The sequence below is a fragment of the Equus przewalskii genome, chromosome 26 (genome assembly GCF_037783145.1).
Source record: "Equus przewalskii isolate Varuska chromosome 26, EquPr2, whole genome shotgun sequence".
NCBI classification, from domain to species: Eukaryota; Metazoa; Chordata; class Mammalia; order Perissodactyla; family Equidae; genus Equus; species Equus przewalskii.
The window spans coordinates 38,898,476-38,908,697 of record NC_091856.1 but is presented as its reverse complement, the minus strand read 5'-3'; the positions used below and the strand labels follow the sequence as shown (position 1 = coordinate 38,908,697).

Sequence of the window (10,222 nt, the reverse complement as noted above, 5' to 3'; positions counted from 1 at the left end):
GACCTATCCACGCCCCGCCCCAGGCCGGCCCCGCCCTCCCGCACGGCCCCGCCCCCAGCCTGCGGCCGGCCCCTCCCCATCCGGCCGTGCCCGCCCCCTCCCGCGTCGGCCCCGCCCCTCGAGGCTGATGCCCCAGCTCCTTGCGCTCGCGCTTCCCTTCCGCCGCCCACAGCTCGCGCGGCCGCGTCGGCGCCCGTGCTCCGGGAAAAGCGGTCCGGGCCCGCTGTGGACGCCGCTGCCGCGGCCGGCCAAGGTTCCGGGCGGACCCCGCCGGCTGAGGTGAGGGATCCCGAGCCGAGTGCGGCGGGCGCGGGCTGGGCCGGGTCCAGGGGCTGCGGGGCGGGTGCGGCTCCGCCCAGCGCCGCTCTGTGGACGAGCTGGCGGCCTGGCCGGCCTCGGGCCCGCTGTGGCCCCCGCCCGCGAGCGCGCCAGGCCCTCGGCCCCCGGGCTATGCGGGAGGGGCGGGCACGCCCTGGGGTCGCCCGCCGGCAGCCGGCGCTGGAGGGGGACACAGCTGGACGCTCACCCCCCAGGTGGGGAAACTGAGGCCCAGAGTGGGGGAAGCAGGTCGTGGTTGCCGTCCTTAAAAAAAATGAAAGAGCCAGTTGTTTCGCCCCCGGAAATTAATAAAGAAACCGAACTACAGCACGCGGAAGGCCTGTAGGGGAGCCCGGCCCCGTCACGTGGCAATCACTCCAAACAGGAAGTACAACCACTTTAACGCTGAGGGAAGACTTCTCTCCCACCTGGCAACAGCCCAGCCAATCGGAAATGTCACAGCTCAGCCAACCAGAAACACCACAGCTGAGCCAATCAGAAATGCCATGGCTGAGCCAATCAGAAATGCTGCAGCTTAGCCAATTGGAAATGTCACAGCTCAGCCAATCAGAAACACTGCAGTTGAGCCAATCAGAAATGCTGCAGTTCAGCCAATCAGAAGTGCTGCGGCTCAGCCAATCAGGAATGCCACAGTCCAGCCAATCAGAAATGTTGCAGCCCAGCCAATCAGAAATGCCACAGCTCAGCCAGTGAGAAGCTGTTGACCCCTGATCTGTTCCTCTCCCCCAATGGACTTTCCTTTAGAACAGCTCCACCCTCTCCCCCTTTTCTCTATAAAAGCAGCTCCCTCCCGTGTTTGCTGGATTTCCCTGTGGTTTGTATTTGCACATCTGAGTTGTACTTCTTTGGCTATTTCTGAATAAGCTCGTTTTGACGGTAAAATAGCTGGAAAGTTTGCTTTTGAGTTGACTATAGACAAAATGAGTTTATTCGCGAATGGCAGAGGAATTGCAATTCAGGAAATATAAACTATGGTGAACCACAGGCACGTCCTAAGAGGAAGGGGGAAGGTCAGCTTTTATTAGGTTTTGGGAGGAGATTGGGGAGGATTGTGTTGAACAAACATTCACTGCAGGAGAACGAAATCAGATTGGTGGCTTTTCATTGATTGCAAGTGGTGGACAGTCTGTCATTACTGAGTCTTTCTTCTTGCTGTTGTTGGCCTTAAAAAGAAAACAACAGCCAGTTATTTTACCAGCAAAATGGGTTTATTCTGGAATAGCAGAGGAACTGCCTTTTGGGACAAGCAAGCTATGGCAGAACCACAGGCAAGCCCAGCCAGCAGAGGGGAGGAATGTCACGCTACAGAGAAAAAGGAGGGAGTTGGGCGCAGGGGTGGGGAGGTGATGAGCAAAAGGCCCTTGGAGGAGAGCAGGAGTCTGGGGTTGCGACGGCTCCTCATGGGCTGAGCTGCGATGTTTTCCCATTGGCTGGGCCTGTTGCTGGGCCAGGAGAAAGTCGTCCTTCCTCCTGCTGGGGTGGTAAAGTGGGCGGCTTCCTGCCCAGAACTGCGCAGGTTGAGATGGTGGTGTGTGCCTGAGAGCTCCGCCTACAGGGCTTCCCAGCTCTGTTTTAAATGAGGTTTTCTCTTTATTAATTTTCACACTAGGCAAATTGAGATGAGTGGTATTCACAGCTTCCTGACTCCGTTTTCCTTGCCTCTTTTTCACATTTTCCCCTTTTGAGCAAGATCTTTCTGTGAAAGCATTTATGGTCAAGTTCTGGTTGTTTATTTATCAAATTTTTTCCCCTGGTCCCTCAGCTGGGAAGGACCTTTCCCAGGAGCTTTGTTGCAGGGCGGGCGGATGGTGATTGGAAACCATAGAGGCCACATTCGAGCATCAGGGAAGCTAGAAGGAGGGGCTCTCAGGCGTTTTCCACTTTTAAGTTCGGGGTTTGTCTAGGTCATAGCATTGGGATTCATTTTGAAATGCTGGACTATCATCACTTTATTTGGCACACCATTTCTGCAGACTCAACAGGCAATAGTAGAAAATTTTAAAGTGATTATGCAAAATGAAATTAAAAGCAATATGACAAATTCAGTTTATATGATGGTTCTAAACTATGACCCTAGACCTGAAGGTAACCAGCTGAACAAATCAAAAGACCAGTCAGTTGAAATTTGTTGTAACCAATGGGCTTGTTCTCTAATTTTATGTAGTTGAGTTTCTACTTCCCAGAGGAATTTATCCAAGTGCAACAGGCAGTGTTTCCTATTGCACATACGCTTCCTTGTTCAGCAGGTAAATAATCAAGAGCTATTCTGTTGTCTAAAACCCCTTTGGCTAAGGAATCAAGTGATCTTTCTTGGGCAGTTATTGCCTTGGCAGTGGAATCCTCAACTTCTAGTGTCAGAGAGAGCTTTCTGATCATCTGTTCATTGGCACTTACCCCAATAAGAGGTAATAATGCCCTTTTCAGGGAGTAGGACATAGAATCAGGTGTGTGTCCTGGGAGTTCTCTTTTAAGACAATTGTGAGGGTTTAGTGGAGAGGACCAATGGGAGGCCTCAGATTTGTTATAAATAGAAAATAGAAAAGTAAATACAGCAAGAGCGCAGTGTCCTTTTATCCTCCAGCTGTCAAGACAATGAGTTGCCCAAGCATGGGGGCCATTGCTGAAGGCTTCGCATAAAAAAGAGTAGCCAGGATGTAAACATAGGGCTCCCTCATAAGTATTAGCATTTATGAACCCATTGGTCAGTATACAGAGTGGCATCGTTCAGCCAAGGCTCAAATACTGTATTATTACATATGGAAAGACTACCCAAATATCCGGATCTGACAGCAAGCCTACAAATGGTATGGGTTATGCTGCTGCTTTGCAGTATCTTTTATGTATTTGATGGATCTAGGGGCTGGCCCCGTGGCCAAGTGGTTAAGTTTGCGTGCTCCGCTGCAGGCGGCCCAGTGTTTCATTGGTTCGAATCCTGGGCGTGGACATGGCACTGCTCATCAAGCCACGCTGAAGCGGCGTCCCACATGCCACAACTAGAAGGACCCACAACGAAGAATATACAACTATGTACTGGGGGGCTTTGGGGAGAAAAAGGAAAAAAAAAAAAAACCTTCAATGGATCTAATTTTCCCTTTCCAGGGTTGGTTAAAATGAGGCAAGGAATGAGGGCATGCAGATTTAATATTCTAACCTAATAAAGGGGATGTTCAGAGCAGTTTAGGCATGCTGTGGCATTTGGGGTCCCGGTGAAATTGCTTATGGGGTGAACTAAGGGGTCACTGCTATTGTGGACAGATTGAGGTTTCTGGTGACAAATCTAACAATTGGAGAGGTTTCCCGCTTTTGCAGTAGATTGGGAAATGCGGCTAAGAGTATTGTCTGTCTAAGGAAAAGAGGGAACAGTAACGCTTTTGGACATGGGATTTGGAGAGCTTCCACAAATTTGCCAGTTGGGTCATAATGATGACATTGGTATGTTCAACTAGTCCTAAAGACTGAGACTGATTTAAAATGTCTGGGAGCAGTGTGGAAAGGTTTCCCAGGATTGTATTTTGGCAGGTGGGGCAAGCAAAGTAGCACTTTTTGTGACCTTATTAATATTTCCTCACCAGTATCAGCAGACAAATGATTTAATACATGTCCTGTAGTCAGTAATGGGAATTTTAGAGTCTCTGGCAGGACTGGATTATTATTTGGCCCAAACCAGAGTTCTCTCTTTTTTATCAAACCAACAGTTACTAGATTTCCAATTTTGTTTTTCCTTTTCTGGGGCCAATTGTTGGGCATCTCTGGCCAACTTTTCTAGATCATCATTTGGGGAAACATCCCTTTGGACCATGGCAGAGGCATGGCTATTGGTTTCCTTGAGAACAGTGTTCTTGGTGGAAATATCAGGGAGGTGGTTCCCTTTAGCTTCCAGGGAGCCAAGTTTGGAATGCACAGGGACCTTGATTATGGCCAGAGCAGCAGGCAAAAGTATAGCATCTAATAATTCCTGAGCATAAGGGCTGTTTTTAATTTTGTCTGTGCTAGAAGTAAAGAAACCATTTGTTTCCGTAACATTGCAAAATTGTGAGCCACTGCAAAGGCATATCTACTGTCAGTGTAAACGTTGGCAGTTTTGTCCTTAGCTAAAATGAAGGCCCAAGTAAGAGCATATAATTCAGCCTGTTGGGCCAAAGTAGCCAAAGGCAAATGTGCTGCCTTGATGACTTCAGAAGGAGTTGCAATTACAAATCCAGCACAATATTTGCCATTTTCACTTTCCAAGTAAGAACATCAGTGAACCATGAGAAATCTGCGTCATCCAAAGAGTTTCCTGCAAATCATCACGGGGAGTCAGGAGGTGATCTGTTGGAGGCAAACAGTCATGAGGAGTATCGTCTTTAGAGGAGGGAGAAGGGTGGCAGGGTTTAGGCTATTACAGGGAGAAAGGGTTATAGGAGGAGCAGTTAGCGAGAGGGTCTCATAGGAGGTGAGACGAGAGGCTGAAAGCTGTTGTGTGTGGTGAGAGATAAGAAGAGCTTCCACAGCATGTACACAAAGATGGTTGGGGGAGCCCATGATTGTTTCCTTGGTGGCCTTAACCAGGACAGTGGCAGGAATGGCTCTGAGGCAGGGGGGTATCTTCATGCCACAGGGTCTAGTTGTTGGCTATAATATCCTATGAGTCAATGATGGTCCCATGTTTTTGGGTGAATACCCCAAGGGCATTTCCTTCCTTTTCATACACAAAAAGGAGAAAAGGAAGTTGATAATTGCGATGTTGAAGGGCAGGGGGGTTTATTTTTAAGGTATTAAAAACTAGGTCATCCTGATCTTCCCATGTAATCGGGTCAGAGTTGCTGGTTTTGAGTAGGGCATATAAAGGCTGGGCCATGAAAGAAAGATTTGGAACCCAGTTCCAGCAATAGCTGGCCAGTCTGAGAAATTCTCACAATTGGTGTTTGGTTTTTGATTTTGGGAAGTTCAGGATGCCCTGACCTCTATCTGGATCTAAGTGTAGCCCTTGTTCTGAGGTCAGGTGTCTTAAACAGTGAAGTTAAGTTTGAACAAACTGCAGTTTTTCTTTGGCGACCTTGTATTCCTTTAAGGCTGAACATTTTAACAGGTGGATGCTGTCCTCCTCCGAAGAGGCTTGGGAAAGGGAGCAGAGAAGCAAGTCATCTGCATATTGTAATAGAGCAGAACCTTCAGGAAATCTTATGTCTCCTAAATCAGCTTGTAAGGTTTGCAAGACCAAGAAGGACTTTCAGTAAAACCCTGGGGCATCACTGTCCCGGTGTATTGTTGTCCTTCCCAAGTGAAAGCGAAGAGATGTTGCCTGGCCTTATCCACAGAGATGCTGAACAAGGTGCTGCATAAGTCAGCCACTGGGGAAAATTTGCCTTTGGTGGGGATGGAGGCCCATGAAGTGTGGGGATGAAGAACAGCAGGGCAATGAGGGATGACAGTAGTGTTTATTGCTTGGAGGGCCTGGACAAGTCTCCATCCTCAGCCCTTAGATTTTCTCACAGGTGAAATAGGGGTGTCACAGGGACTCGTGCCGGGGATAATGAGGCCTCATGGTCTTCTGTTATTGCCTGAATGCCTTGAAGTGTCTCTCTTTTTTTAAAAAAAAAAAAAAGATTTTATTTTTCCTTTTTCTCCCCAAAGCCCCTCGGTACACAGTTGTATATTTTCAGTTGTGGGTCCTTTTAGTTGTGGCATGTGGGAGGCCACCTCAGCATGGACTGATGAGCCGTGCCATGTCCGCGCCCAGGATCCGACCTGGTGAAACCCGGAGCGAACTTAGCCACTCGGCCACAGGGCCAGCCCCAAAGGGTCTCTTTATTTATAGGGTATTGCTGGATTCTGGGGAGAGGCTTTGAGGGATTTATTTGGATCTTAATAGGAGGTGCGCTCTGGATTCTGCCGAAATCAGTTGAGGGTTTTGCCCATAAGGAAGGTGACAGCTGATCCAACAGAGACAACTGGTTAGCGTCCTTGGAATTAGCTCTAGCCATCAGAGATGGAGCAAATAATGGGCGTTGAAGGGTCGTGTGGTTCACCTGATTGGCTATTTTGGTTGCTCCTGTTGAATTCTAGAATTATGGAGAAAGAAATTCCAGTATGGTATTTCTCTAAAAAATCTCAGCCCAATAAATGAATAGGGGCAGAGGAACTAAAGAAAAAGGAGTGGGCACCTTTTAGAGGGCCTAAACAAAAGGGGACGGTTTAGAGACAGGGGCCTCTTGAAGTTTGAGACCCACTGTCTGAACTGTTTCAGTTCTCCGAGGCAGGGGCTGTTTCATAACAGTGGGCTTGAGCAGCCAGAGTGTAGCACTGGTGTCAGTAAGGACAGAGAGAGACTCATTCCCAATCTGGAGAGTTGTTTCTCCAAGATGGGTCGGTCAGAAGAAGGATTGGGGAAATCCCCTGTGATTCCTCAGAGTCCCATCACTGGAAGCGGGAGGGCGCTGGAAGGATCGGCCAGAGGGCTGAAGCTGTTTGGAGCATTTCAGCTTATAACGGTTTTTTCCCAGTGTCCCAGCTTCTGCAGTAACGGCAGAGGCCAGGAGGGTTTTCAGTTCGTTTAGAGTTCTCCATTTGTTGTGGTTGCAAATTAAGGATCTCTGTGGTCTTCTTTTTTGTTGAATCCTCTGGGATACAGGCAAGCTGATTTGATATATTAACTGAATTTGGAGTGAGCGTAGTTTCCCATTCCTTCCTGGTCCTTTTAACTAAAAGAGAAAGATCCTGGTTCAATATGTTAATAAACATGGAGTTAATGGCTACCTGAGTGGATTCAACATTTAAAGGAAGACCAGAATTTTCCTTAAAAACAATCTGCAGTTGATTATAATAGTCGTGAGCAGGTTCGTCAGGTTTTTTCATGCAAGCCTGAATTTTGTTCCAACCAACAGGCTTAGGAAAAGCTTTTGTAATTGTTTGGTGAGGTTCTGTAGCAGTTGTTCAGGCATCCTGCCAAAAAGTGGAAGTCTGTTTTTCTAAATCCTTTGAGGATTTTCCCATCAGGCAATTTTCATCCAATGTTGGGCCTGACCTTCACTGACAAGCCTGTGGACTAATTGATATAAATCTGAGAAACCAAGTTGATAAGTTTGAATAACTATGTTAAATTCTTCAGCAAATCTATGAAGATCCTCAGTTACTTTGGGAAAGTCTGACTATGGCTCGTAATTCAGCCTTAGTCCAGGGAACATAAGAAATCAAGGATTTAGCAGCTGGATCTTCAAAGGGCTTAACTTTAAAGGGGTAAGTTCTGAGAGGGTCAGAGGAAGAGGGAGTGAGGAGAGGTTCAGAGAAACAGGAAAGTTCAGTGAGAGGATTAGAAGGGGGAAGTGGAGGGTCTAGAGAAGGTAGGGGCGGCTTGGAAAGGACAGAGGAAGATGGCGGAGGCAGAGCCTGAGCACGAGACAGCTGCTGCACATCCAGAGACACACGACCGGGGAGGGACGGCGAGCCCTCAGAAAGCGTTTTGACGTCTTTCGATTGTTTGTTCACGCCAGTTAATTTAGAAGTGTGTGTTGTAAAGAGGCAGTTTTCGAGTCTTGAATACACTTGGAAGGCTCCAGCTACCAGTTAAAATATGCGTGCCTTTCAATTTCTTTCATTTTAGAGCTGCGGTCTTCTAATTTAGTTCTGAGAAAAGCAAGTTTGGCAGATGGAAAGTTCCTCATAATGGCCACTGGAGTTCTAAATTATCTTTGATTAAGTTGGTCAATTTAGTTAAAATTGTGTATGAGGAGGGACCCTAGTTTTTAAACATAAAACTGGCTGGGGTCCCTGAAGGAGGGCTGCCCTTGGAGCATTTGGATGACTGGGATCCCATTTCTCAGAGGTTTTCTTGGAAGCAAAAGAAAAATTCCTAAATAGTGTCAACTTAAAAGGCAAATTTGCTAGTTATTTTGCCCTCAAAACAAGTATATTCAGGACTAGCCAGAAGAACTGCTGTTCGGGATGTGTGTGCTATGCAAACCATAAGCAAATCCAGAGAACGCGGGAGGAAGCTGCTTTTATAGAGAAAAGGGGGAGAGGGCGGAGCTGTTCTACTTTCTAAAGGAAAGTCCATTGGGGGAGAGGAACAGATCAGGATGACACCGGCTCCTCATTGGCTGGGCTGCAGCATTTCTGATTGGCTGAGCTGCAGTGTTTCTGATTGGCTGAGTGCAATGTTTCTAATTGGCCAGGCTGTGGCATTTCTGATTAGCTGAGCTGCAGTGTTTCTGATTGCCAAGCTGTGACATTTCTGATTGGCTGGGCTGTGGCATTTCTGATTGGCTTGGCTGTGGTGTTTCTGATTGGCTAGGTTGTGGCATTTCTGATTGGCTGTGCTGCAGTGTTTCTCATTGGCTGGGCTGCAGTGTTTCTGATTGGCTAGGTTGTGGCATTTCTGATTGGCTGGGCTGCAGCATTTCTGTTTGGCTAGGTTGTGGCATTTCTGATTGGCTGGGCTGCAGTGTTTCTGATTGGCTGGGCTGTGGCATTTCTGATTGGCTGGGCTGCAGCGTTTCTGATTGGCTAGGTTGTGGCATTTCTGATTGGCTGAGCTGCAGTGTTTCTGATTGGCTGGGCTGTTGCCGGGTGGGAGAGAAGTCTTCCCTCAGTGGTAAAGTGGTTGTACTTCCGGTTTGGAGTGACTGAGGAGGTGCTGGGGCCGGGGCTCCCCTGCAGGCCTCCCTGTACTGTGTAGTTGAGGTTTCTGCTATTAATTTCCACAATAGCCTGATTCCAAAGGAATTACCCTGAAATTCTAGCATGCTTCCAGTAAGAAAACAAAGGAGTACTCACCAAAAGGACAGTGCCTTCACAAAGAGTAAAAACAGATCCTAAATAAAGTCAGAGAGCTCAAAATGCAAGAGAGCAGAGCTTGATCCAGGAGAGTTACCCTCCAATTCCAGGGTCGGCAAGAAAGCAGTGAGCCTAGTGGGCTCTGTGGGTACAGGCCCCTGTTTGCTCAACAGCCTTGGAGTTCTTGAGGGTCTTCTTTTGATCCTACTTCTGATCACCAAGTAATGTCGTCCTTAAGAATGAAATAGTTGTTGTACCCAAAAAATGAATTTATTCAGCCACAGCAGAGGAATTGCAATTCAGGAAATACAAGCTATGGAGAACCATAGGCAAGTCCAAAGAGAAAAATGGGCTGTCGCCTTTATTAGGTTTTGGGAGGAAGCTGAGCAACTTGAGCAGGTTGAAAAAACAAGTTCATCGCAGGAGACGGAAATCAGAGTGGCAGCTTTTCATTGGCTGCAGGCGGTGAACAGTCTGTCATTCCTGAGGTGCGGGAGTCTTCTTTCTTCCTGCCAGCTATGCAAATTGGGGCGAGTGGCATATGCCTGTGCGCCCTCCTTTCATGGTTTCCCGACTCCATTTTGGAATCAAGTTTCCTTATCCATTTGTCACACAGTATTGCCCCAGCGTTAACAAAAATCATGACCACAGAAGAAGTACACAACTTTAACACAGACAGTGAAGGTACTGAAATTGTTAAAGATTTTGTTTACTTTGGTTCAGTCATCAGTTTAAATGGAGACTGGAGCTGAGAAATCAAGACAAGACTGAGACTTGAAAGGGCAGCCATGGAAGAATTAGGAAAGATCATCGAGTATAAGGAAGCATCATTAGAGAGCAGAGCCAAGGTCATCCACACCCTCTCTTCCCAGCTACGACCTACGGGTGTGAAAGTTGGGCAGTGAAGAAGGCCAGCAGGAAAAAAATGGATCCATTTGAAATAGGATGTTAGAGGAGAGCTCTCTGGACCCCCTGCCAGAACCTGAGACGAGTCCTGTGAATGGCTTGGAAGGTGCCTGCGCCACAAGGACCCTGCTTCCTCACCAGCTGGGACTCAGCCTCCCCAGCCGCTGGCTGGAGGCGGGCAGGCGCCCTCGCCTCCGCTCCGTCCCAGATTCCCGGTGTGGAC

At 47.9% G+C, this 10,222-nt stretch overlaps 1 protein-coding gene across 8 annotated transcripts in view; it reads left to right on the top strand.

Annotated features, from left to right (window-relative positions):
- Positions 1 to 97: 97 nt before the first annotated feature.
- EXD3 (exonuclease 3'-5' domain containing 3) overlaps positions 98 to 10,222 on the top strand; it is a 95,471-nt gene continuing 85,346 nt past the window's right edge. For 3 of the 8 annotated variants that reach the window (XM_070594730.1, XM_070594729.1, XM_070594726.1), the window contains exon 1: positions 140 to 279. The gene's annotated coding sequence lies outside the window, so the exon portion shown is untranslated. Of the gene's footprint in view, positions 280 to 10,222 lie in introns of all 8 variants that reach the window. The other 5 variants (XM_070594735.1, XM_070594728.1, XM_070594725.1 and 2 more) reach the window with 5 other exon arrangements.